The following is a 22,768-nucleotide window of genomic DNA, read 5'->3' on the forward strand; positions in this document are numbered from 1 at the left end:
ATATTGCTTATATAATTATTAATTATAAAATATAGACAACATAAAATTTACCAGTTTAATTGTTTTTAAGTGTACAGTTTAATAGCATAGAGTACAGTCACATTGCTATGCAACTATTCCCATCATCCATCTTCAGAACATTTTTAATCTTGTAAAAACTGAAACTGTATACACATTAAACAACTATTCTTCCTTTCCTCAAGTCCCTATTAGCCATTATTGTGCCTTCTTCCTGTTCTGTGGCTGTTCGTGCCTTATCCCACCTATCCTCACACATACTCCACATTTCCCCCATCTTTTTTTTAAAATATGTATTTTTTAGTTGTTGATGGACCTTTATTTTATTCATTTATTTATATGGGGTGCTGAGAATCAAACCCCAGTGCCTCACATATGACAGGCAAGTGCTCTACCACTGGGCCCCAGCCCCTATTCTCCCTTCTTGCATCCCCCAACAAGCACCATTGACTTTTGTCTCCGAATTTTGCCTCCTCCAGGAAGCTCATTTAAGAGGAATCATAATATTTGCCATTTTGTGGCTGTATGTACTTTTGAATTTTAAAATATGATATTGGCAATAATGGGTGACATATTTAGTACTGTCTTTGGGCCAAGCTTATTATTTATTTAATCATCACTGTCTATGCCAGTAAAGGCTTTATCCATCCTCACTTGACAAAAATGAGGCTAGGGAGATTAAATAATTCATCCAAGGTCATAGGTATATAAAGCACCAAGTACAGCTTTTGATTATATATACCTCTCTTATCCTTATGCTTTGTTCTGTACCCCAAAAGTTCCAACTATGTCAAGATGGTGCTAGAAAGGAATTGAATAGTTTCCTGTCCTCTTTCCTTGTGCTCTTATATATCTGTTTACCTTGTTTAGATTTTCTTTTGAAATAGCACAAGGAAAGTTACAATAAAAATATGTGAGCTTTATTTTCAGACTCCTTTAGATTATAAACTCCTACAAAAGTAAAGGCTGTGTCTTTCATTTATATGTTTCTAGCATCAGCCTGATAGAAGTCACCAAGACGTGTTTAATTAACCTGAACAAATTTTGTGTTCTGTTTCTGCCCCTCCTTTCCTATCCAGGAAAACTGGTTTCCAAGATACAGATACCTCTATATATAGTTTTTGCTTTCAAGGAGCTTAGTTTAGTTGGAGATGACACGAACAAAAAATATCATCATCATCAAAATTGATTCATGTTTAAGTCAATTCCTGTTTGTACCAAACATGTTAAGGCCTTATTTTACATAAGGAATATTTTTGTGAAAGTTAATTCCATGAGTCATGGAATTAGAGACAGTGCCTCTAAACAATGTGCATATCCCCCAGTGAAGTTCCCTCAACTGCTGCCTGCCCACAATCCAGATGATGCTTGCCACTCTGTGGGATCAGTGAGAAGTGATTGAATCAGGTGAGGGATTCTAAAACTGGGGATTGTGTCCCTTGCCTTACATGAGCAAATAAACCCCAGTCCCCAAATACCTGGCAAACACTTCAACTCTTCCCTGATAGTATGTCACCATACAACAGCTCAAAGTTGTTAGTTTTCTTAAGAAAACTAATAATTAGCCCAATTCTGCATGTGAGAAAAATTTAAAGAGTATTGATGAATGTAAAATATTTTTAATGTAAAAATATTTACAAAGTGACATACCTAATTAGCACATTTTGCTATGTACTGTCACTGGTTCCTATTGGTTATATTGGGCCACCATAGAACTCAGTCATGGTATTCTGTTTTAACCATGACTATTTTGATACCAATTGGTGTATTACAGTTCAGTTCTGACACTAATCATCCAGATCTAGTGTCGGACTCCCACGGTTTCAGAGGAGCATGATGCCCAGTAAGACTGCTTCTACTTCAGATCCCAGCCTCAAGGAGGAGCCACAGACTGCCCAGACCAACTGGCTGAAAATCTGAGGGATCCATGACCACTCTCAGGTTTGGTAATTCACTAGAACAACTCAACAGAATTGCTGTACTTATGATTACAGGTTTATTATAAAGGACACAAATCAGGAACAGCCAAATAAAGAGACACTGAGCATGATGCCTAGGAGAGTCTTGAATGCAGAGCTTGTGTGCGCTCTTTCCATGGGATCAGGGCATATTACCCTTCAAGTTCATCAATGTGTTCACCAACTGGGAAGCTGAATTGAGCTTCAGTGTCCAGAATTTTTATTGTAGTTTCATCAAGTAGGCATAATTGATAACTCAATCTACAGACACCCTCCACTTCCCAAAGTTTGAACTAACTAAAGCCTCAACCCTCTAATATATGTAAACAGCTTCCCATTCTGATTCAGCCGATTAGCAGAAGCTTAGGTGTGAACCCCAGAGCTCATGAGTAAGATATATTCCTATCACTTGGAAGACTCCATGTAGAAGCTCTGTGCTAGGATTTTGGGGCAAAGACCACACAAATTCTTTATTATACAACATGTGGTACAAAAGAGAAAATTTAGTGTAGTGGGTAAGAGTAATGCAGTAAAAAGTTATTTAATTTTATTTCCTCATGGGGTTGTGGTGAGGTTTAAATGTGATCATTAGTGTAAAGCACTTAATACCATGCCTAGTACGTATGTCTTGAATATATAGTGACTAGTATTAAGGAGTGTTTTAATTTCCTTGGGCTGCTTTTAACAATCCATAAATTATGTGACTCAGAACAACAAAAATTTATTCTCTTATAGTCTGGAGGTTAGAAGTCTAAAGTCAAGGTATCAGTTGGGCCATGCTTAATCTAGGACTATGTGGAATCCTTTCTTGCCTCTTCCTAATATCTGGTGATGGCTGTGTTCCTTGGCTTGGAGCTAAAGCACTCCAGTCTCTGCCTGTGTCCTCATATGGTGTTCTCCCTATGTGTCACTGACTTTATCTTCTATTTAACTCTTTTTTTAAGGACACTAGTCATATTGGATTAATGCCTACTCTCATGACCTCATCTTAAATTGTTTGTATCTGCAAAGACCTTATTTCCAAATGAGGTCACATTCATGGATATAAAGGGTACACAGTTTGGGGGACATAATTCACAGTTGTTATCCCCCCAAATTCATGTCCTTTTCAGTTCTTTCACTGCATCCTAACATTCCCAAAAGTTTTAACCCTTCCAGCATAAACTCTTAAATCCAAAATATTATCTAAATACAATCAACTCTAAAATCCCAAATCTCATCTTAATATCTAAGTCAGGTATGAGTGGTCCTCTAGGTATAGTCCATCCTGAGACAGAATCCCTCTCTATGTGAGTTCTATGAAACCCCAAAGAAAAGTTACCTGCTTCTAAGATGCAAAATAGAACAGTCATAGAAAAGACATTCTCATTACAAATTGGAGAAAATGGAAGGAATAAAAGAGTCACTGGTCTTGGAGCTGTAGCTATAGCTCAATGGTAGCACTAGAAGTATCCCAGGGACACTTCAGTTAGTCATAGAATAGGTAATTGAATAAATGATAGATTACATGAGTCCTTTACAGTTATTTCTAGTAGATGTTTGTATTTTCAGTTTTTAGTTATTTTTCAAGAATACATTCTATGCCTATCTTAATGAGGACCTATACTTTTTTTTATTCTCCTTATGCCAATATCAGTGTTTGTAGGTCTTTTAGAGGATACACTATAAAAATTGTTTTGCATTGAAGAAGGCTTATCCAAGACAGTTCTAATGAGAGATCAGTTCTGGTGATAAATAAGAGATGTTAATTGCCAGATGTCATTTTGTTTTATTTTGCTCACACTGATCTCATTAATAAATTGCCACCATAGTAATATGAAAGTAAAGAACTTTCTAGAATCTCAACTGCTAGCACAGAATCATAGGTCAACTGCATTGTTGTACACAATTGGGTTAAAGAGTTTCAGGCTCCCTCCCCCCACTTTGAAACATTTATATACTTTGAAACATTTATATTTTGCAAAATTCAGATCCTGTTTTAGTGCTTGTGTACTTTCTAAGTGAATATTCTTAAATTCAACTCATTGAACATGCATCTGATAACCACTATAATCAGGCAGTGTATTAAATCCTGAGGATGTAAAGATGAATAAGGCATCCCGTCAGGGCTTCACCATCAAATACAGAGGAGAGATATGTAAACATATAATTATAGTACACTATTTAAATGCTCTAAGCAAAAACCAGATATAAATATAGCATAGAAGAAGAAATGGTTATCTAGGGAAAAGATTTAGGAAGGCTGAGGAAGAGAGGATCCATTGATTTCTGAGTTAAATTGTGAAGGATGAGTTGTAAGTTAATGAATTGGGTGTTTAGTGGAAAAAGTGCCTTATTGTAGATGAGCTGAGTGACTGTAGATCATTTAAAATAACTTAGGGGATGAAGGTAAAAAGGAAAAGATGAGCAGTAAATGAAGCTGGAGAAGTAGTCAGGGGCCAAATCTTTAAAGGATTAGATTTTGAAATGGCACATATGTTTGCCTAGAACTTTAATGGATTTTATCCTGTAGTCTACATGAATCCATTGAAGGGCAATAGATTAACCAGAGAAGCAACATGATCCAATTTTAATTTTCCAGGGATTACTCTGGTTACTGTATATACATTGGAATAGAAGTTCAAAGAGGCCAATTAAGCTACTGACTACTCGTGAGAGGGAAAAACATGATATATGCAAAGAGCATGGCCTAGATTGTTTCTTTCTGATATCAATTTAATCATGTCCTGACTCTAAATCTGAAGCTTCTTCATCAGTTAAATGGGAATATGTGATCTCACTAGATATTATGAAAAATTGTGTTGCCAAATGCATGGAATTGCTCCAAAGCACTGAGTTTAAGTGTTACTTGTTAGATTTCAGATTCTGTTTCTGTTAAGTTTTAGATAACTTAAGTTTAGGAATTTTTTTATTGGCACACGTTATCCAGAACGGTGGGTTTCATTGTGGTGTATTGGTACATGCCTATGACATTATTTGATCAATTTTACTCCTCAGTATCTCCCCTCCTCCTTCCCCCTATCCCCACTTCTTTACCTTACTGATTTAGACCATTCTGTTTCAATAAAACAGAAAGAAAAAAGAAAATTTATAAATATTTTACGCTCATATTAAAATATATATTTTGGGATTTTCCAAACATTTTAAAGATAATGCAACTGAAGGATGTCTAGTTTGGTTCCATAATTTAGCTATTGTGAATTGTGCTGCTATAAACCTTGATATGGCTGTGTCACTGTAGAATGCTGTTTTTAAGTCCTTTGAGTATAAACTGAGGAGTGGGATAGCTGGGTCAAATGGTGGCTCCATTCCAAGTTTTCCAAGGAATCTCCATACTGTTTTCCAGATTGGCTGCCCCAATTTGAGTCCCACCAGTAATGTATGAGTGTGCCTTTTCCCCACCTCCTCGCCAACACTTATTGTTGTTTGTATTCTTAATAGCTGCCATTCTGACTGGAGTGAGATGAAATCTTAGTAGTTTTGATTTGCATTTCTCTAATTGCTAGAAATATTGAACATTTTTTCATGTTTGTTGATTGAGTGTATATCCTCTTCTGAGAAGTATCTGTTCAGTTCCTTAGCCCATTTATTGATTGGGTTATTTGTTTTTTTGATCTTAAGGTTTTTGAGTGCTTTAACTTTGGTATATATACACAATGGAACATTACTCAGCATTAAAGGAGAATAAAATCATGGCATTTGCAGGTAAATGGATGAAGTTGGAGAATATAATGCTAAGCAAAACAAGCCAATCCTCAAAAACCAAAGGCCTAATGTTTTCTTTGATATGAGGATGCTGACTCATAATGGCAATGGGGCGGGGCTTGGGAGGAATGGAGGAACTTTAGATTAGGCAAAGGGGAGGGAGGGAAAAGGAGGGGCCAAAGGGGTAGGAATGATGGTAGAATTAGTTAGACATCATAACTTAAGTACATGTATGAAGACATAAATGGTGTGAAAATACTTTGTGTACAATCAGTGACTTGAAAAATTGTGCTTTATATGTGTAATATGAAATGAATTGTATTCTGCCATCATGTATAACAAATTAGAATAAATAAATAATTTAAGAAATAATGCAGGGCTGGGGATGTGGCTCAAGCGGTAGCACGCTCGTCTGGCATGCCTGCGGCCCGGGTTCAATTCTCAGCACCACATACCAACAAAGATGTTGTGTCTGCCAATAACTAAAATAAATAAATAAATAAATAAGAAAAAAAAAGAAATAATGCAACTAATGCTCTTTCCTTTGGACACCATTTGAGACTCTCAATTAGAGAATCAAGATAAATGTCTTTTGTGGGGGGAGGTAGGGAAGTGCAATAGGAAAAACTTGTAGGGAAGTGCAACAGGAAAAAAAAGTGAGCTATTTAGCTGAAAAATAGCATCTGGATTTGCTCTGCCTGTTCCTTCAAATGTTTAATAAGAATGATATGAATAGTTTTTCTAGCCACTTTGCACATCTATTGTGAGGATGACATTTGTTTTCTTTAGTAAACATTTACTAAACAACTACTATTCAAGGCCCTATTTCTAAGAATGTAAACTGATTACTACCTGAGTCACAACTCCAAGTGAAATACCGGGCTAAAAGAACTGATAACTATAATACCAATAAGACAATATGTGAGTTAGATAACTTTGAAATTATAAAGAACTTTGAAACTGGAAGTTATATTCTGTATAATATATATTGTTATGTTTTATTAAGTGCATTTCACATTATTCTTTTTTTTTTTTAGAGAGAGAGAGAATTTTTTTTTAATATTTTATTTTTAGTTTTCGGCGGACACAACATCTTTGTTTGTATGTGGTGCTGAGGATCGAACCCTGGGCCGCTGCACCCATGCCAGGCGAGCGCGCTACCACTTGAGCCACATCCCCAGCCCCTATTTCACATTATTCTCATTGTGCCTCTCCAAGTAAATCTGAGATAGTCACTTTTTTGGGTACCTTCCAAAAGTAAATGATAAAAATGATTTAGATTTTTTGCATATTTTTAATTTATATGCATATTTTAAGCCCAGGTTTGATTGGGCATAATATTCACTGATGTCCAAGTAGCTCAGTTAAGTTCTTCTCTGAGCCTGAGCTATGTGCATTTGTGTGTGTGTGTGAGTGTGTGTACGGGTATGTGTACTTACACACATGTGTGTAATTGAGATGATATCTAACTTTTAGGTGTAGATAAAATGGTTATTATTTCTAGAAGTGCTAACAAACATTAAGTCTTTATTCTTTCCGTTAGTCTTTTTGCTTAGCCTACCCAAACTTTTACTGTTAATCATTGTTGAGCTTTGAGATAGCAACTTCAGTGAAATCATTTAAAGTCATTTATTTTAAACAAACTGACATAACTATAGGGGGGGGAAACATCTTTTCCTCACCCCCCCCCCAGATTGACAGCTTAGGCCCCTATAACAAAGGTCATATTAACAGGAGAAAAACATAACCCATTTATTATATATAAGTTTATGTGTTATGGGACCCTTCATATGAAAATGAAAACCTAAAAAACAGTTGAACTTGAATATTTTTATGCTAGGTTTAATAATGAAGTGGACAGTTATAAAGAGTGGGCTATGTCATTAACATAAACCAGACATGTTTTTGTTTTTCCACAATGTCAGAATTTGTTAAATAATTGTCAGAATTTATTGAATAACAATCACTTGACAAGCTACATAAATTTCATCAGCTTTAATTTGTTGAAATATTCATGGTTCACTTAGTGCTGTGACTGAGGCAATTGAAAGTTCTTATCCATTCCAATTTTAATTATTACTTAAGTCACACATCATATTTCATACAATGATATATGTATAGGTTATAGAAAAGCTAAGAGATTGTTAACAGTGGCCAGAGGGTTTTGTTTTGTTGTTTTTTCTTTTTCTTTTTTTGTAGATGAACAGCATACCTTTATTTTATTTATTTTTTTTATGTGGTGCTGAGGATCAAACCCAGTATCTCACACATGCTAGGTAAGCGCTCTGCCTCTGAGCTACAGCCCCAGCCCAGAAAGAGTGTTTTTTAAAATTAATTAATTTATTTTAATTAATTATACATGACAACCGATTTCGTTTTGATTCATTGTACACAACTGCAACACTTTTCATTTCAGTGGTTGTACACGATGTAGCGTCACACCATACGTGCAGTCATACATGCACCTAAGGTAATGATGTCCATCTCATTCTGTAGTGGCACCCCCTTTCTCCACAGAAAATCTTAACTGGGCTTCTCCAGAAATCTTCACCATGGCTGATTTTAGGACTGTCAACAAAAGAGTTCAATGTAGATAAACTTCCTATTTTTGTGTTGCCCTATTTTACTTGGCCACTGGCCAGGAAGAAATCAACATTCCAGGTGCTGGACACCCCCTTACTAGTTTTTTCACAAACATTTATCCAGTATAGTAGTTTGTAGAAATATGTAAACAAGGCCTCTGGCCTTAAGTTGGGGCTTCACAGAAATGTCTACATTTCTAAGATAAGAGAAGTTACCAATTGGGCTCCATGGAAACGGCTGGCAGGGGGAGGAAAGAAAGGGGAGAAGAAGCTCTCCCCTTCTCAGGTGTTGTCCTTGTTGGGTTAACTTGCCCAGAACAGTGGAAGAAAAAGCTGCTTTTATGTGAACTTCTACAAACTGTGAACCTCTGAGCCCCTCCCCTTACATGCTGGGTATAAAATTGTGAAACTACCTGAACTCAGGGTTCAGGGAATTGATTGAATACAGCAAAAGCTGTGCCCTCTGAACCTGGCTGCAGCCAAATAAAACTGTTTCCTGCTATCTTTGGTGCCTTGCCTCATCTGTTTCTACAACAATTCTGCCATCTTCCCTGCCCCCATGCATCCCTAAACCTCCCTCTCTTGTGCCCAATCACAGTTCCTCCTTTTTCCCCATGCCTCCCCCCTCCCCATTATGGATCAGCATCCACTAATCAGAGAGAACATTTGGCCTTTGGTTCTTGGGGACTGGCTTACTTCGCTTAGCATGATTTTCTCCAACTATCCTACAAAGCTATAGTAACCAAAAACGGCATGGTATTGGCACCAAAATAGACATGTAGACCAATGGTACAGAACAGAAGACACAGAGACAAACTCACATAAATACAGTTATCTTATATTAGAAAAAGATGCCAAAAACATACATTGGAGAAAAGATAACCTCTTCAACAAATGGTGCTGGGAGAACTAGAAATCCATATGCAACAAAATGAAAATAAACCCCTATCTCTCACCATGCACAAAACTCAACTCAAAGTGAATCAAGGACATAGGAATTAGTCCAGAAACTCTGTGCCTAATAGAGGAAAAAGTAGGCCCAACTCTTTTTAGGCCTCTACTTCCTTAACAAGACTCCTAAAGCACAAGAAATGAAATCAAGAATTAATAAATGGGATGGACTCAAACTAAAAAGCTTCTTCTCATCAAAAGAAACAATGAGGTAAAGAGACAGCCTACATATTGGGAGGAAATTTTTGCCACACACACATCAGATAGAGCATTAATATATAAAGAACTCAAAAAACTTAACACCAAAAAAACAAACAACCCAATCAATAAATGGGCTAAGGAGCTGAACAGACATTTCTCAGAAGAAGATATACAGTCAATCCACAAATATATGAAAAAATGTTCACCATCTCTAGTAATTGGAGAAATGCAAATCAAAACTACCCAGCAAGAAGGTTTTAAGAGACTGCACTAAGAGCAAAGGCAGAGAGCAGATAGAAATGCCAAAGAGTCACTGCAGGTGGTCACATAAGATTACATACTAGCCAAAGAACTAGTGTAGAGTATGGAAATAATTTTAGGGCAAGATCCAGAAAACAGGAAGTTTTGAAGTGGGCTTTGTCACAGAGAGATCCAACTGAGCTGAAGCCCCAGGGACAAGAGTCAGAGTTGTAACCTGCTGACCTTGTGATGCATTCAATACATGGTCTTGTAGAGAATGGATTGGTGTGTGCCACAGTACCACTGTCTTATGTGCCTCTCCTTTTATGTGTTTCAAATTAGAGAGTTGAATCATTCAATAGTCTAATGTGTCTTAAGATGTGCTTTTATAGCTGGGAGTTATTTTTTTCACTAAGTTCTGTATGTCTGACATATGGTGGTTATCTATTTGCCCAGACAAGTTACCAAGTCATTCTGCCTTTAGCACTTGTAGTCAGGATACAGTAGCTCAGGGCAAATGCTATTTTATAAAATGGAGTAACTCAGAGATAGGGACTGCTGTCCTATACAACATAGAGTAACTCAAAGCAGGATACAGCCTTCTATCCACAATAGTTGTGAAGAAAAAAAAAATAGGCAAAGGGAGTATGATCTAATAAACCAGGGCAGGGTGGAGAGGAGGACCCAGCAAGGCCTGTTGGTCAATTTTTTTTCAGGCATCTCTGTGTCTTTGGCTCCTTTCCTCTACATATAGGGAGGAAACCTCTCACATAAGGGTCCTTTGACCCTGCTTTGTGGGTAGTGCAGAAAATCCTTTCTAGGTTTTAGGACCTTCTTAAGAGGAGAAGAGCAGAGGAAAGTGAGAGAGGCTTTTCTGCTTCTGCCGTTTTCTCAGACTCTTTCAGCTTAAAATATTTCAGGGTAGTGAGTCCTAAGCCCCCATTGCATTTTCTGGAGAATATTTTAAATCTTTTTTTTAATGTCACATTAGAGTAGGTTCTTTATGGAAGTCATTGTGTTTTTCTCCTTAAAAATTACTTTTAAAAATTAGTAAAAATAATACTTCACATATTGGGCCTAGTGGCCTAATCAGTTCTGACCAGTACTGCAGCTAGAAGTTTTAGGTGAATAGTCTGGGGTGCTGGCACTGGTCATAGAATCTCAGGGACTCCAGAAAACTGGACTATTTGGTGTGCCCAAGCAATAAGTACAGTCTTTTTCCTGTGGTTGGTTAGAGTCTCTCAGCTTTGATTTTTCTCCAAAAAGCTGTTTAAATTATGTATACCAAAATGCTTCAAATTTCTGGTTCTTTTGCAATTCTCTTCTCTATGTTCCAGTGCTGCTAAGTAGCTATGTACTTATATTTTGAAAGTCTTCTTTCGTCATCTCAATGCCATGTCTTATAAGTGGCTTTTAATAAGATAGAATTTGCCTTTGTGTTACATGTATTTCCTTAATAAGTTGTGAAGACCGTATCCAGAACAGTCTTTGGAAAGCTAAATTATGTTCATGATTGTGTTGCTCAATCCTTTCCACCCTCTCAGTATCTTTATGTAATGATTCTGTCAAATTTCAGAGAAACTTACAGATATAAAGCACCTAGCTCATTTTTGTTTAATGTTGAGATTTTCCTTAACTGCCTTTCTCTCAGAAATCAACTTACGGATTCTAATTACAAGGCTTCCAAGTAAAATACTTTAAAAATTCATATGTATACTCTGATCTCTCTTCAGATTATATAAATCTTTGCCTTTTAAAATTCAGAAATATTGTATCATTTAAAAAATTTTTTAATTTATATATGACAGAAGAATGCATTACAATTCTTATTACACATTAGAGCATAATTTTTCATATCTCTGGTTGTATACAAAGTATATTCACACCAGTTCATGTCTTTTTACATGCACTTTGGATAATAATGTTTCCAAGGTGCAAAACTACCTGGGGACAGGGCTTCTGTATATCTGTGGCAAATCCAGTTGTGTCACAGGGGGTTGAAATGGATAGTGCAGGGGTGGGACCCAGATCTGGTTTCCTCAGCCTCCTCCCTATTTCCTTTAGAAATTCACAGGCCATAGGTGGGGTCATGGCTCAGTGGTGGAGATCTTGCCTAGCACGTGTGAGGTTTGATTATCATCACCACATAAAAACAAATAAATAAAGGTATTGTGTCCATCTACAACTAAAACTATTTTTTAAAAAAGAAATTCACAGACCATCAAACCAGGACTAACCTTCTTTTCTGAACCAGTATCAGATACAGTCTGATAGGTGCATTAGCCCATGTGGAAACCATGGGACTGAACAAGGAGGTAGGTAGCGTGTGCAGTAGTGTGGAACACTGGCTCAAAAGCCAGGTCTCCGGATTTGAATCCAGAGCTGTCTGACCTTGGTAAACTAATCTCATTCATCAGCTTCCTTATATTTAAAACAGGTGCAATGATAATAGTACCTATCTTATGGGGTATTGTGAGGAGATTTGAGGTCAGGCACTTTGAACAATGCCTATTATGTGGTAAGTGCTTCCCAATGCTAAGCAAATGCTATCACTATTTACAAGTATGTCTGTAAGAACATACTTGTAAATGCCATTAGATTTTTACCCATGGAGCAGCAGACAAAATCTCATTAAAATGAAGATAATAATAGTACTTGCTTTATGGAATAGCCGTGAGAACTAAAAAACGTAAAACATGTAAGGTGCTTAGAGCAGTCCTTGGCACATAGTAAGGACTTAAAGACATGTTTAGTTTTATCATTTATTTCCTTAGCTGTCCTCTAGCCATATGGTTGTATGACTGGAAGTACCATATTTTAATTTTATTTAAATTTAGAATTAAAAAGTGATCTTCAGTTAAGTTTTTGGGAAATTTTTAGTATGTTTGGAACAACTTGAGTATGTGAATCTTTTCTTCTAATTATAAATGTGTGAAATCAAAATACAGATCAAGTATTTCTAATGAAAACTTTAGCGTCTAAATTGAGGTAAACTAGGGCTGGGGTTGTGGCTCAGTGGTAGAGCACTTGTCTATCATGCATGAGGCACTGGGTTCAATCCCAGGCACCACATAAAAATAAAGGCATTGTGTCCACCTACAATTAAAAACGTATTTAAAAAATAAATAAATTGAGGTAAACTATACATAAATATAAGATTTTGAAGACTTACTATAAAAAGAATTTTTTAAATGATTACTTGCTCAGATGATATTTTGATACATTGGGTTAAATAAAATGCATGAAAAAATTTTCACCTCTTCCCTTTTTTTAGCTTTAAAAATGTAACTACTAGAAAACTTAAAATTACATAAGAGGTTTGAATTATATTTCTATTAAATGGTGCTGCTCTTGACCCTGGGTCAGGAAAAGGAGTAATGGGAAAAGAATATGAACTAGGTAGGGTGCATTTTCTAATTACACAAATATCCCTGGAGATTCTGAAATAACTCCAATCAGTGGAACCTCCCTCCCCATCAAATTATGTTTGCCTTTTACCCACCTTGCTGAAAATCAGTGCCGTATGGTTATATGACCCTGCTTTTACTATTAGGAGTATTTTCTGTTCTCTACGGTATATCAGAATGGAAAAAAGGTTGAGTCACTGGTCTATTTAAAGGTTATTGTGCAGGCTAGATACCTATTGATTTTGATGAAAAAAAAAATTTGGAGTTCTCTGAACTGTTACTACCATATAAAATTGTTCTCTGAAATAGTATATCACAAATCCTAGTCCAGTGAACCCAAGGGACTTAAAAGTGAGGCAGAATTAAAGTAGATTTTAATTAAATTGATTGTCAATTGCTGAGGAAGTTGAGGAAGGCATCTCATTTTCTAAAAGTTAAATTTCAGGGATTAAAAAAAAACTCAAAAAGCTAATTAAGGAGATGAGATCTCTCTCTACAATGAAAACTATAAAATATTGATGAAAGAAATTGAAGAGGACTCACCCTCCACCCAACCCCCATTAGGTCCATAATTTTTATTCTACTTTCTGTCTCTGTGAATTTGCCTATTCTGGGTACCCAGTATAAGTGGAATCATACAATATTTTTCCTTTCGTGTCTAATTGTTTTCATTTTGGGTAATATTTTCAGGATCCATCCATGTTGTAGCATATATCAGAATTTCATCCCTTTTTACAGCTAAATAATATTTCATTGTATGTATATGTTTCACTTTCTTCATCCCATTTTCTTTTTTTACTCTTTGACTATTGTGAATCATGCAGCTGGTAACAGAGGTATATAAATAGCTGAACTCCTGATTTTAATTCCTTTGAGTATGCACCTAGGAGTTGAGTCGCTAGATCATGTAATTCTATGTTGAAACTTTTAAAAAACTACCAAACTATTTTCCATGGTGGCTGTACCATTTTATATTGCAAGAAGCAGTGCTTGAGGATGCCAGTTTTTCCACGTCCTCATTAACACTTGTCATATATCTATTTTTCATAACAGTGATCCTGATAAGTGTGCAGTGGTAATTCGTTGTGATTTTGATTTCCATTTCTCTAATGATTAGTGATGTTAAGCATCTTTCCACATAGTCATCTGTGTATCTTCTTTGGAGACATGTCTGTTCAGGTTCCTTGCCCATTTTTGAGTTGAGCTATGTGGAGTTTCTTTCTGGTTGTCATTAATCTACAGGAGTTCTTTTTGTATTCTGAATATTAATCCCTTATTTGATATATAATTTGCAACTATTTTCTCCCATTCTTTGGATTGTCTTTTTATTCTCCTCGTAGTTTTCTTTGATACACAGAATTTTTTCATTTTGATGAACTACAGTTTATCTGTTTTCTCTTTTGTTGTTTGCTGTACTTTTAGTATACTGACAAACACCATATAATATTTTTTCTTTTGTGTCTAATTAAATTAGTATTCTGACAAACATTGACAAAGGATTTTCCTGGTTTTGTTCTAATAGTTATAGTTTTAGCTTATATTTAAGATATTTAATGAATTTTGAGGGGTTTTTTGAGGGTTGTTTTTTTTTTTGTTTTTTGTTTTTTTTTTTTTTTGGTATGGCATAAGAGTTCAGTTTCATTCTTTTGCATGTGCATATCTAGTTTTTCCAGCACCATTTGTTGAAAAGTGTCCTTTTCCCATTAAATGGTTTTGGTACCTTTGATAACAATCAATGACTGTACATGAGGATTTATTTCTGGCCTCCCTATTCTATCCCATCTATCTATCTATCTATCTATCTATCTATCTCTCTCTGTTCTTCTGCCAGTACTATACTATTTTGATGACTGTAGCTTTGTAGTATGTTTTAGAATCAGAAACTACCTTGTTGTTAGTTTTCAAGATTCTGTTTGAGTTTTAGAATTGCTTTTCCTATCTGTTAAAAAAAAAAAGGTCACTGGGATTTTAATAGAGATTACATTGACTTTGTAGATTTCTGGGGTAGTATTGTAATCTCTCCCCCACCGCCCCAGTACTAGAAATTTAACTCAGGGCCTTTGGCCACTGAACTATAATCCCCGGTCCTTTTTTAATTCTTACTTTTAATTTTGAGACCGGGTCTTGCTAAATTGCTGACGTTGGCCTCAAGCTTGAGAGCCTCTTGCCTCAAAATACCAAGCCACTGGGATTGCAGGTGTGTACTACCACACCAGCAGTTTTATAATCTTAACATTATTAGTCTTCTAATTTATGAACGTAGATTGTCATTCTAGTTTTTAATTTCTTTTAGCAATGCTTAGTACTTTTCAATGTACAACTCTTTTACCTCCTTGGTTAAATTTATTTCTATATATTTGATTATGGTTCTTAATATTTTAAATGGAATTATTTTCTTGCTTTCCTTTTCAGATTATCCATCACTAATGTACAGAAATGCAAATGATTTTTGTGTAATGAATTTGTGTCCTACAACTTTACTGAATTCATTTATTAGTTCTAACAATTTTTTTGTGGAGTCACTAGAGTTTTCTACATGTGAGATTGTATCCTCTGCAAATAAAGATCATTTTACTTTTTCCTTTCAAAAATGGTTCCCTTTTTTTCTTTTGCTTGCCTAATTTCTCTGGCTCCACATTTGCCCATTCAATCAGTCATAGATTGAATATACATTTTTTAAAAATCACAACTTATGCCAACTTTTTTTCTTGTCTTTATTCCCTGAATAATACCGTATAACAACTATTTACATAACATTTATATTTTATTAGGTATATAAGCAATCAAAAGATGAATTAAAGTGTATGGGAGGATGTACATAGATTATATGCTAATTACATATTATTTTATATAAGGAACTTGAGTATGCATTGATTTTGATATCCATTTCATTTACTATTGGTAATCCTAAAACCAATTCCCCATGGATATTGAGGAATGATTGTACAATGCTTAATTAAAGTGGTTAAAGTGAACATCCTTTTCTTGTTGCTATTGTTAGGGAAAAGGCTTTCAGTCTCACTCTTGAGTATACTGTTCAGTGTGGATATTTTCATCTATGGCCTCTATTATGTTGAGAAGTTCTTAGTTTATTGAGTGTTTCTGTTAAGAAGGGAGGTTACATTTTGTCAGATGCTTAATATGTATCAATTAAGATTATCATGTGGAGCTGGGGTTGTGGCTTAATGGTAGAGCGCTTGCCTAGCACATGAAAGGCGCTGGGTTCAATCCCTCAGCACCACATAAAAATAAATAAAGCCATTGTGTCAAACTACAACTAAAAAAAATTTAAAAGAAGATTATTATGAAATTATTGTTATTTTTTACTTTCTTATATTTATGTGGTATACAACATTGGTTAAACCATCTTTGCATTCTGGAATCCTACTTGATACTTGCATATTAATAATCCTGTTACTATGCTGCTGAATTTATTTTGCTGAGTATTTTTGCACCAATATTTGTAAGGGCATTTTCCTGTTTTAATTTAAAGTTTTATTGGAATACAACCAGGCTGATTCATTTCTGTACTCTCCGTTTCTACTTTCATGCTACAGCAGAAGAGTTCAAGAATTGCAACAAAGATCATCAAGCTGAAAAAATTTTTCCAAAAATTTTTTCGAAAGGTTTGATAACCTCTGAGTTAGACAAATAAACCTCCTTGTTCTGGCTCCATTCTGGCCAAGAACTTTTCAGGTTCTCATTTGGATTTTTGTGTAGATGTACCTTTGAAGTAAAATGGCCCTGTTCATGCTCCATTGAATATTTTAGGTCTTGTGAAAGTTACATTTTCACAAAAGTTAATAAATTATCATTTTAGTTTACTCATCATTGTTTAATTACCTATAGATCTGTCCTCAAAGGTCTATTCCATTTTTAACAGAATCAGGGTTTGGAACCCACTAAGCTGAGGGAAGAATCCTGGAAACTGGAAAGCTAACCAAATTGTTGCCTTTGGGAAGCTCATTCTGGGTATCTGGTCTGATGACTTCCTTTGATAAAAACTTAATTTTATTGCATGTCTCCTTTGAGCTACAGTAGTTCACATTTCTATTTTTCTATCTTCTAGATTTCTTCATCATGCTAATAAGGAAGAATGATTTTCTATTTGGTATAGCTGATCGTATTATACAAAAACCAGATCCTTGAAAAGGTCAGAGCCTGTAAGTGCACATGACAGAAATAGACTTATCCTCTGTTAGGCTGTGTATGAATGTACATATCTCACACACACACACAAAATACCCAGAATGATTTTTTAAAAATTCATCCTTTCTTATGAATTTATCTTATAGTTTTAACAAATCCTGTGTTTCATTTATACAGTTCTTTATAGCTTGTGAACTATTCTCCATACGGTTTTCTCATATAGTCTTCACGATAATCTAAAATAGGTACTATTGGTAATCCTATTTTATGGAAACAATGATGAGTTAAGAGACGTCTTCAAATCTTATAAATCTTAACTGTTCAAGGCTTAATCCCAGATTGTTTTTGTCTCTAAATCTTACTATTCTCATACATCACAAGTTCTTAATCAGTATTAGAATTTTAGTGTATATGTAATTTAAGTATGTATGTAAGTAAGCAAGCTGTATGAAATTAGAAAAAAAAGTAGGTATAAATCTATGGAAAAATGCTTTTATGGGTGTAAAATATCATTAGTGAACCAGATTTTAACATTGAATGCTTAATATGCAATCTTAGGGATGATACTAGAGTCTTCCATATATAATATAACATTGTCTTAGAATGGCAAAGTTCTTCAAGAGTTGCCCCCTACCTTCTTTCCTAGCTTCATCTTATTCAATTCTTGTCATTCATCTTTGTAGCTTCCCATATCCTTTTCTCTCTATAATACATGGCTAGCTGTTGTCCAAACATACTGTCCATTTCCATGCCTTAGTACCTTTGTACTATGTTCTCTTGGTAAAATGCCAGTCATCTTTCTTTCCACAATTGTAACTTAACTTCATCTCTTCTGTGAGGCTTTTCGCAACTTCCTAGGTAAAGTTGGTCATTTTATCCTACTTCCTGGAGCATTGTGTTTAGCAAATTTTTACTATAAGAATAGTAAAAATTACATTAGACTGTGTATTTGAATTGCTGCCTCTCCTTCTGATTGTTTGTGAGCATGAGCTGAGACTTGTCTTTGTATTCTTAACACCACATATTACTATTAGTCTTAAATACATTTGCTTAATGAATAAAATAACAGCTACAGCTCTTTAAATCTGTACACTATTCTAAGTGGCAGACTAAAATAAAATACCTAGAAGTTTATAAATATGTGTAAAACAATATAGTGTATACCTGAGGTATAACAGTGGAATGATTAGAGCCAGATACATTATTTAGGGATAGATTCCTGTAGGTCAGGGGTTGGCAAACTGTCATCCAGAGACCATCTCCTACCTGCTACCTGTTTTTGTTAATTAACTCTTAACTAAAAATATTAGAACAGAACCATATTCATTTGTTAATGAATTATTTATGTATGACTGCTTTCATGTGATAGTAGTTGCAATAGAGACAATGTAACTCATACAACTGAAAATATTTACTCCCCAGCACTTTACAGAAAAAAAAAATGTTCCAACATTGCTGTAAGGTTTTGAACAGAGGTATGAAAAGAAAAGGAACATGAATTAGTAAAGCATGAGTGCTTATAATGCAATTAAAACTAGTCAAAAGTTATATGAAATAATTGCTGTTGTTTTTATTTTGCTGTTAAGGAAACTAAGGCATGAGGAATTAAGTTAATTAGCCAAGATTTTATACTAGTAAATGATAGAACCAAATCTGAACCTAGGCAGTCTAGCTGCAGAGTCTTCATAATAAAAGAGGAAATATCTAGATAGATTTTGTAAAAAAATATACCCATAAGCTTCGAGTACAGTACTTAGTCCAAGAAATTAGGAAGTGTGCTTCCAAACATGAAAAAGTGAAAATAGACCATAGAAGAATAATATTAGGGAGGCAGGATGTCTAATTCGAAGAGTATACTATGTATTAGGCAGAATGGGAGGAAAAGAAAACAGATACATTATACATTGAGACATGTTATAGTCAGTCATTGAATGTAGTCTTGACAAGACCAGAAAGCAGTTAACTTTTCTTTCATACTTAAAAGCTGTCTTTAAATACCTGAAGATTGGTATAACCAACTCAGAGACAAGCTATGACTTTAAAGGAGATAGAGGGCATTCAGTGACCACAATCCCCAAAACATACACATCTGCATCCCATGTAAATTAGGGTTAGTAAAGATGTTGAATCATAATACACACCATTCCCTTTTATTCTGTTTTGCCCTCTTATGGGGACTGATTTCTGTCCAACTCCATATGACTGCTATGATAAACATTCACCCCCTTGGGCTACTTTTAAAAATGTATGCATATTGTGTGTATGTTAAAGTAATACATATGCACTCTGAAAATTTTGCCATTTGAAGTATACTAAGTGAAAAGGGAAAGTTGCCTTCCATCACTATCTCACCCTGTTAAAAGTCTGATATTGTGTGAAGTTACTATTATTAATAGAAGTATGCTGGGTTATTTTATGTATTAAGAGTCATTGAAAGAGAAAAAAATTGAGAACCACTACCTTAAGGCCAAGATCCACTGCCAGAAAAGGAAGGAATTTTCTGGGGAGGTATGAGATCTTCATTACAGGAAGTATAAGCATAAAACCTTTTTAGGGATGTTAGAAAATTCAAGCATTGGCTAAAGTTGGTTGGATTAGAAACTGGGAGAAGGATGCATTATACTAAATACCTTAACTATAATCAAACTTTAATCAAACTTTTAGTATTATTTCCAAACCTTTTTTAGGAGGATGCAGTTTATACCAGCAGACTGATTACCAAGTATGAAAGAAAGGACTCAGTGTGACATTGACCTGGTTACCTTAAGTAGAGGACAAAGTGGTATAATAGAACTGATTACTTTCCAGTAAATATTGAATTATTTTTATAGATTCCTTTTTATCTTATTGACCATCTTGATATCCTCAAAACATACTTTATTTTCTATTTAAAACTCCATTTATACTTACTTTTCAGAACTGTAAATAAAGCAGGTACACATTGTTCATTATTTCAAAAAAGACTATCTGACAAGTTTTGTGTGGTAGATATGGAGGAAATAATTGAGCTGGGCCCTGCTGCTAGTGCCCCATAGACTCACAACATGATATAATTTAAAAGGGACCAAAGAGATAAGGAATGTAAAGTGCCTACCATAGTACTGATAAGTTATAGATGAAGAAGCAGAAAACAGACTGGAACACTGTGAGCTGCCACTGGTACAGTTGCTGTTGCTATTTTTTCTGCCCTCATATCACATTTCTGTAAATCTTCAGAGAGAATATTGGTGTTACACACACACACACACACACACACACACACACAAGCATGCACAAATACTTCTCAGTTTTTGACAGGGTTGCATACAATAAATCAATTATAAAGTGGATTTCACCTTTGAAGTGAAATTCTGAATCAGAGTTCTGTTTTCATTATCACAAACAACACTGTGCAACTATTCATTCAGAGTATAGGACCTAGGTTTGTACTAAAAATTTTACCTCTGATGTATTCTGATTGGCAGAGAGTATAACATTCAGGACTGTCATCTCTTTTATTATAAATACTAACAATCTGGTGGCATAGTGGCATGTACTTGTAATCCAGCTACTTGGGAGGCTGGGGCAGGAAGACTGAGTTCAGGCCAGCCTAAAAATACCCACCCCATATACTAACTAGAAAGATGATGATGATGTAACCTTACATATTGCATGATATCAGATCTATGTATGCCTATCTGAAAGTATAATACGGCACAACTGGAACCACTAAGTGACTTCTCTGTTTAAGCCAGAGCATTCTAAGAAGCATCAACTTTTGTGCTCTGGATCACACCAATGTAAACCTCTGGAAAGAGTGAACATTTTACATGGTTAAAGTCTACTTAGGACGGTCTGTAGAACAAAGGGAATTTTGGCCTCTATATTTTCATTAGTCATTCATTGCTAGCTGCCTTGCTTGTTAAAGGCAATATTGATATTCTGTGGGATTCTTCTCTCTGTATTCATACATAGAGATGTATAATTACTGCAGAGCAAATTGGGGAGGGAAAATGCCAAGGGGAGCTCTGTTTCATCTTCTTTGTTCACATCTGCTACATGGAAAAGACAGAATTTATTGCTGTCTTTGAAAAAGGGATTGCCTAGTTATCCCCACTCACCCACCCACTTCCTAGCAGATCATCCCAGAGGAATATTACATCTCATCACACTTATCTCCAAATGAAGTAAAAGTAAATGAAGAAGATTTGGAGGCAGAGAATCAGCTGGGGAGCACTAGGAATACTTCCTAATGAGAGAAAGAAGCTGATCAGTGCTGCATTCTATAGTAGTCCCCTGTCCCCTGCCTCCCTGTAGCTTGTCCTCCATGACCACAGTGAGCACGTGTTCTATTTGCAGCTCTTCCATTTTGAGCTCTGTACATATTGACATAGAATTGTGGTTTATCACTGAAAAAGTTCTTTCTTAGTGGGTCTTCAGAAGTTGTTTGATGAATCTCTCTTTTTTTTTTCTGTTATTCAGTTTAATTTCTAGGGGAAACATCCTTCCTTTTCTATTATTTTCTGTGCTTTCTTTCCTCCACCCCATTTGTATGTGCATGCAAACTTGAATTATTTGTGTTTTTTAAAAATTTCTAAGTTCTAAACTATTTAACACATGGTGCCTACATTTAACCTAGCTTTACCTCTTTAAATTCCATTATTGCCTAATCTTATTCAATGTCCAGATCAAGCTGATAAGCATTAACACTTCCGTTTTTACTGTAATAAAATGAGTAGATTATCCACATTCACATGTATTCTCTCCCAAACTGGGCTATTTTAAACAGAAAGCATTTGTAGGGTTTCTTTGTGTGAGTAGGGTTTTTTGGTTGTTGTTTGTTTTGTTTATAGTGTGGTGACGGTCAGGGGGAGGCACAGGAATGGGAGACAGAATAGGTGAAAGAATAGTTTAGGTTCATATCCTTACTTCTTTTTTTAAAATATATTTCTTTTTAGTTGTAGGTGGACACAGTACCTTTATTTTATTTATTTAGTTTTATATAGTGCTGAGGATCAAACCCAGTGCCTCACATGTGCTAGGCAAGTGCTCTACCACCAAGCTATAACCCCAGCCCAAATCCTAATTTCTTTACTTATTGTAACCATTTAGAAAATTACTCAACCTTTCTAGGTATCATCTCCTCATTAGTAAAAAGAGATAATAATAATAATACCATGCTACATGGTGAAAATTTAGTAAGATGCTATCATTGAAATACTTAGCCTAACCTCTGGCACATGATAAACACTTAAAAATTATAGCTATATGATGTTAATGATAATTATTAATATATGTTGATCAACTTTTCATTGCTATGACAAAAATACCTGACAAGGACAATTTAGAAGAGGGAAGGTTTATTTTGGCTCATAGTTTCAGAGATTTAGTCTATAGTCAACTCACTCCTTTGCTCTAGGCCCAAGGCAAGCAGAACATCATGGCAGAGAGGAATGTGGCTGAGGGAAACTGCTCTGCTGATGGCAGCCAGAGAGCAGAGGAAGGGGCCACAAGGAATATGAACACTTCTGCACACCGCCAGTGACTCACCTTCTGTAGTCACACCCCACCTGCCTAC

General features: G+C 35.4%; 1 protein-coding gene across 18 annotated transcripts in view; it reads left to right on the top strand.

The window, feature by feature from the left end:
* The window catches only part of LOC124110154 (polycomb protein SCMH1), a 199,287-nt gene that overhangs the window by 19,177 nt on the left and 157,342 nt on the right, over positions 1-22,768 (top strand). For 6 of the 18 annotated variants that reach the window (XM_046469286.2, XM_058570838.1, XM_058570841.1 and 3 more), the window contains exon 1: positions 17,067-17,225. The exons of 1 other annotated variant lie outside the window; for it this stretch is intronic. The gene's annotated coding sequence lies outside the window, so the exon portion shown is untranslated. Of the gene's footprint in view, positions 1-16,954; positions 17,226-22,768 lie in introns of those variants that run through there. 11 more of the 18 variants (XM_058570850.1, XM_058570852.1, XM_058570851.1 and 8 more) reach the window with 9 other exon arrangements.

Source organism: Marmota monax, unplaced genomic scaffold, assembly GCF_021218885.2.
Source record: "Marmota monax isolate L192 unplaced genomic scaffold, Marmota_monax_Labrador192_F-V1.1 WCK01_AAM20220418_F8-fsc00008, whole genome shotgun sequence".
Lineage (NCBI taxonomy): Eukaryota > Metazoa > Chordata > Mammalia > Rodentia > Sciuridae > Marmota > Marmota monax.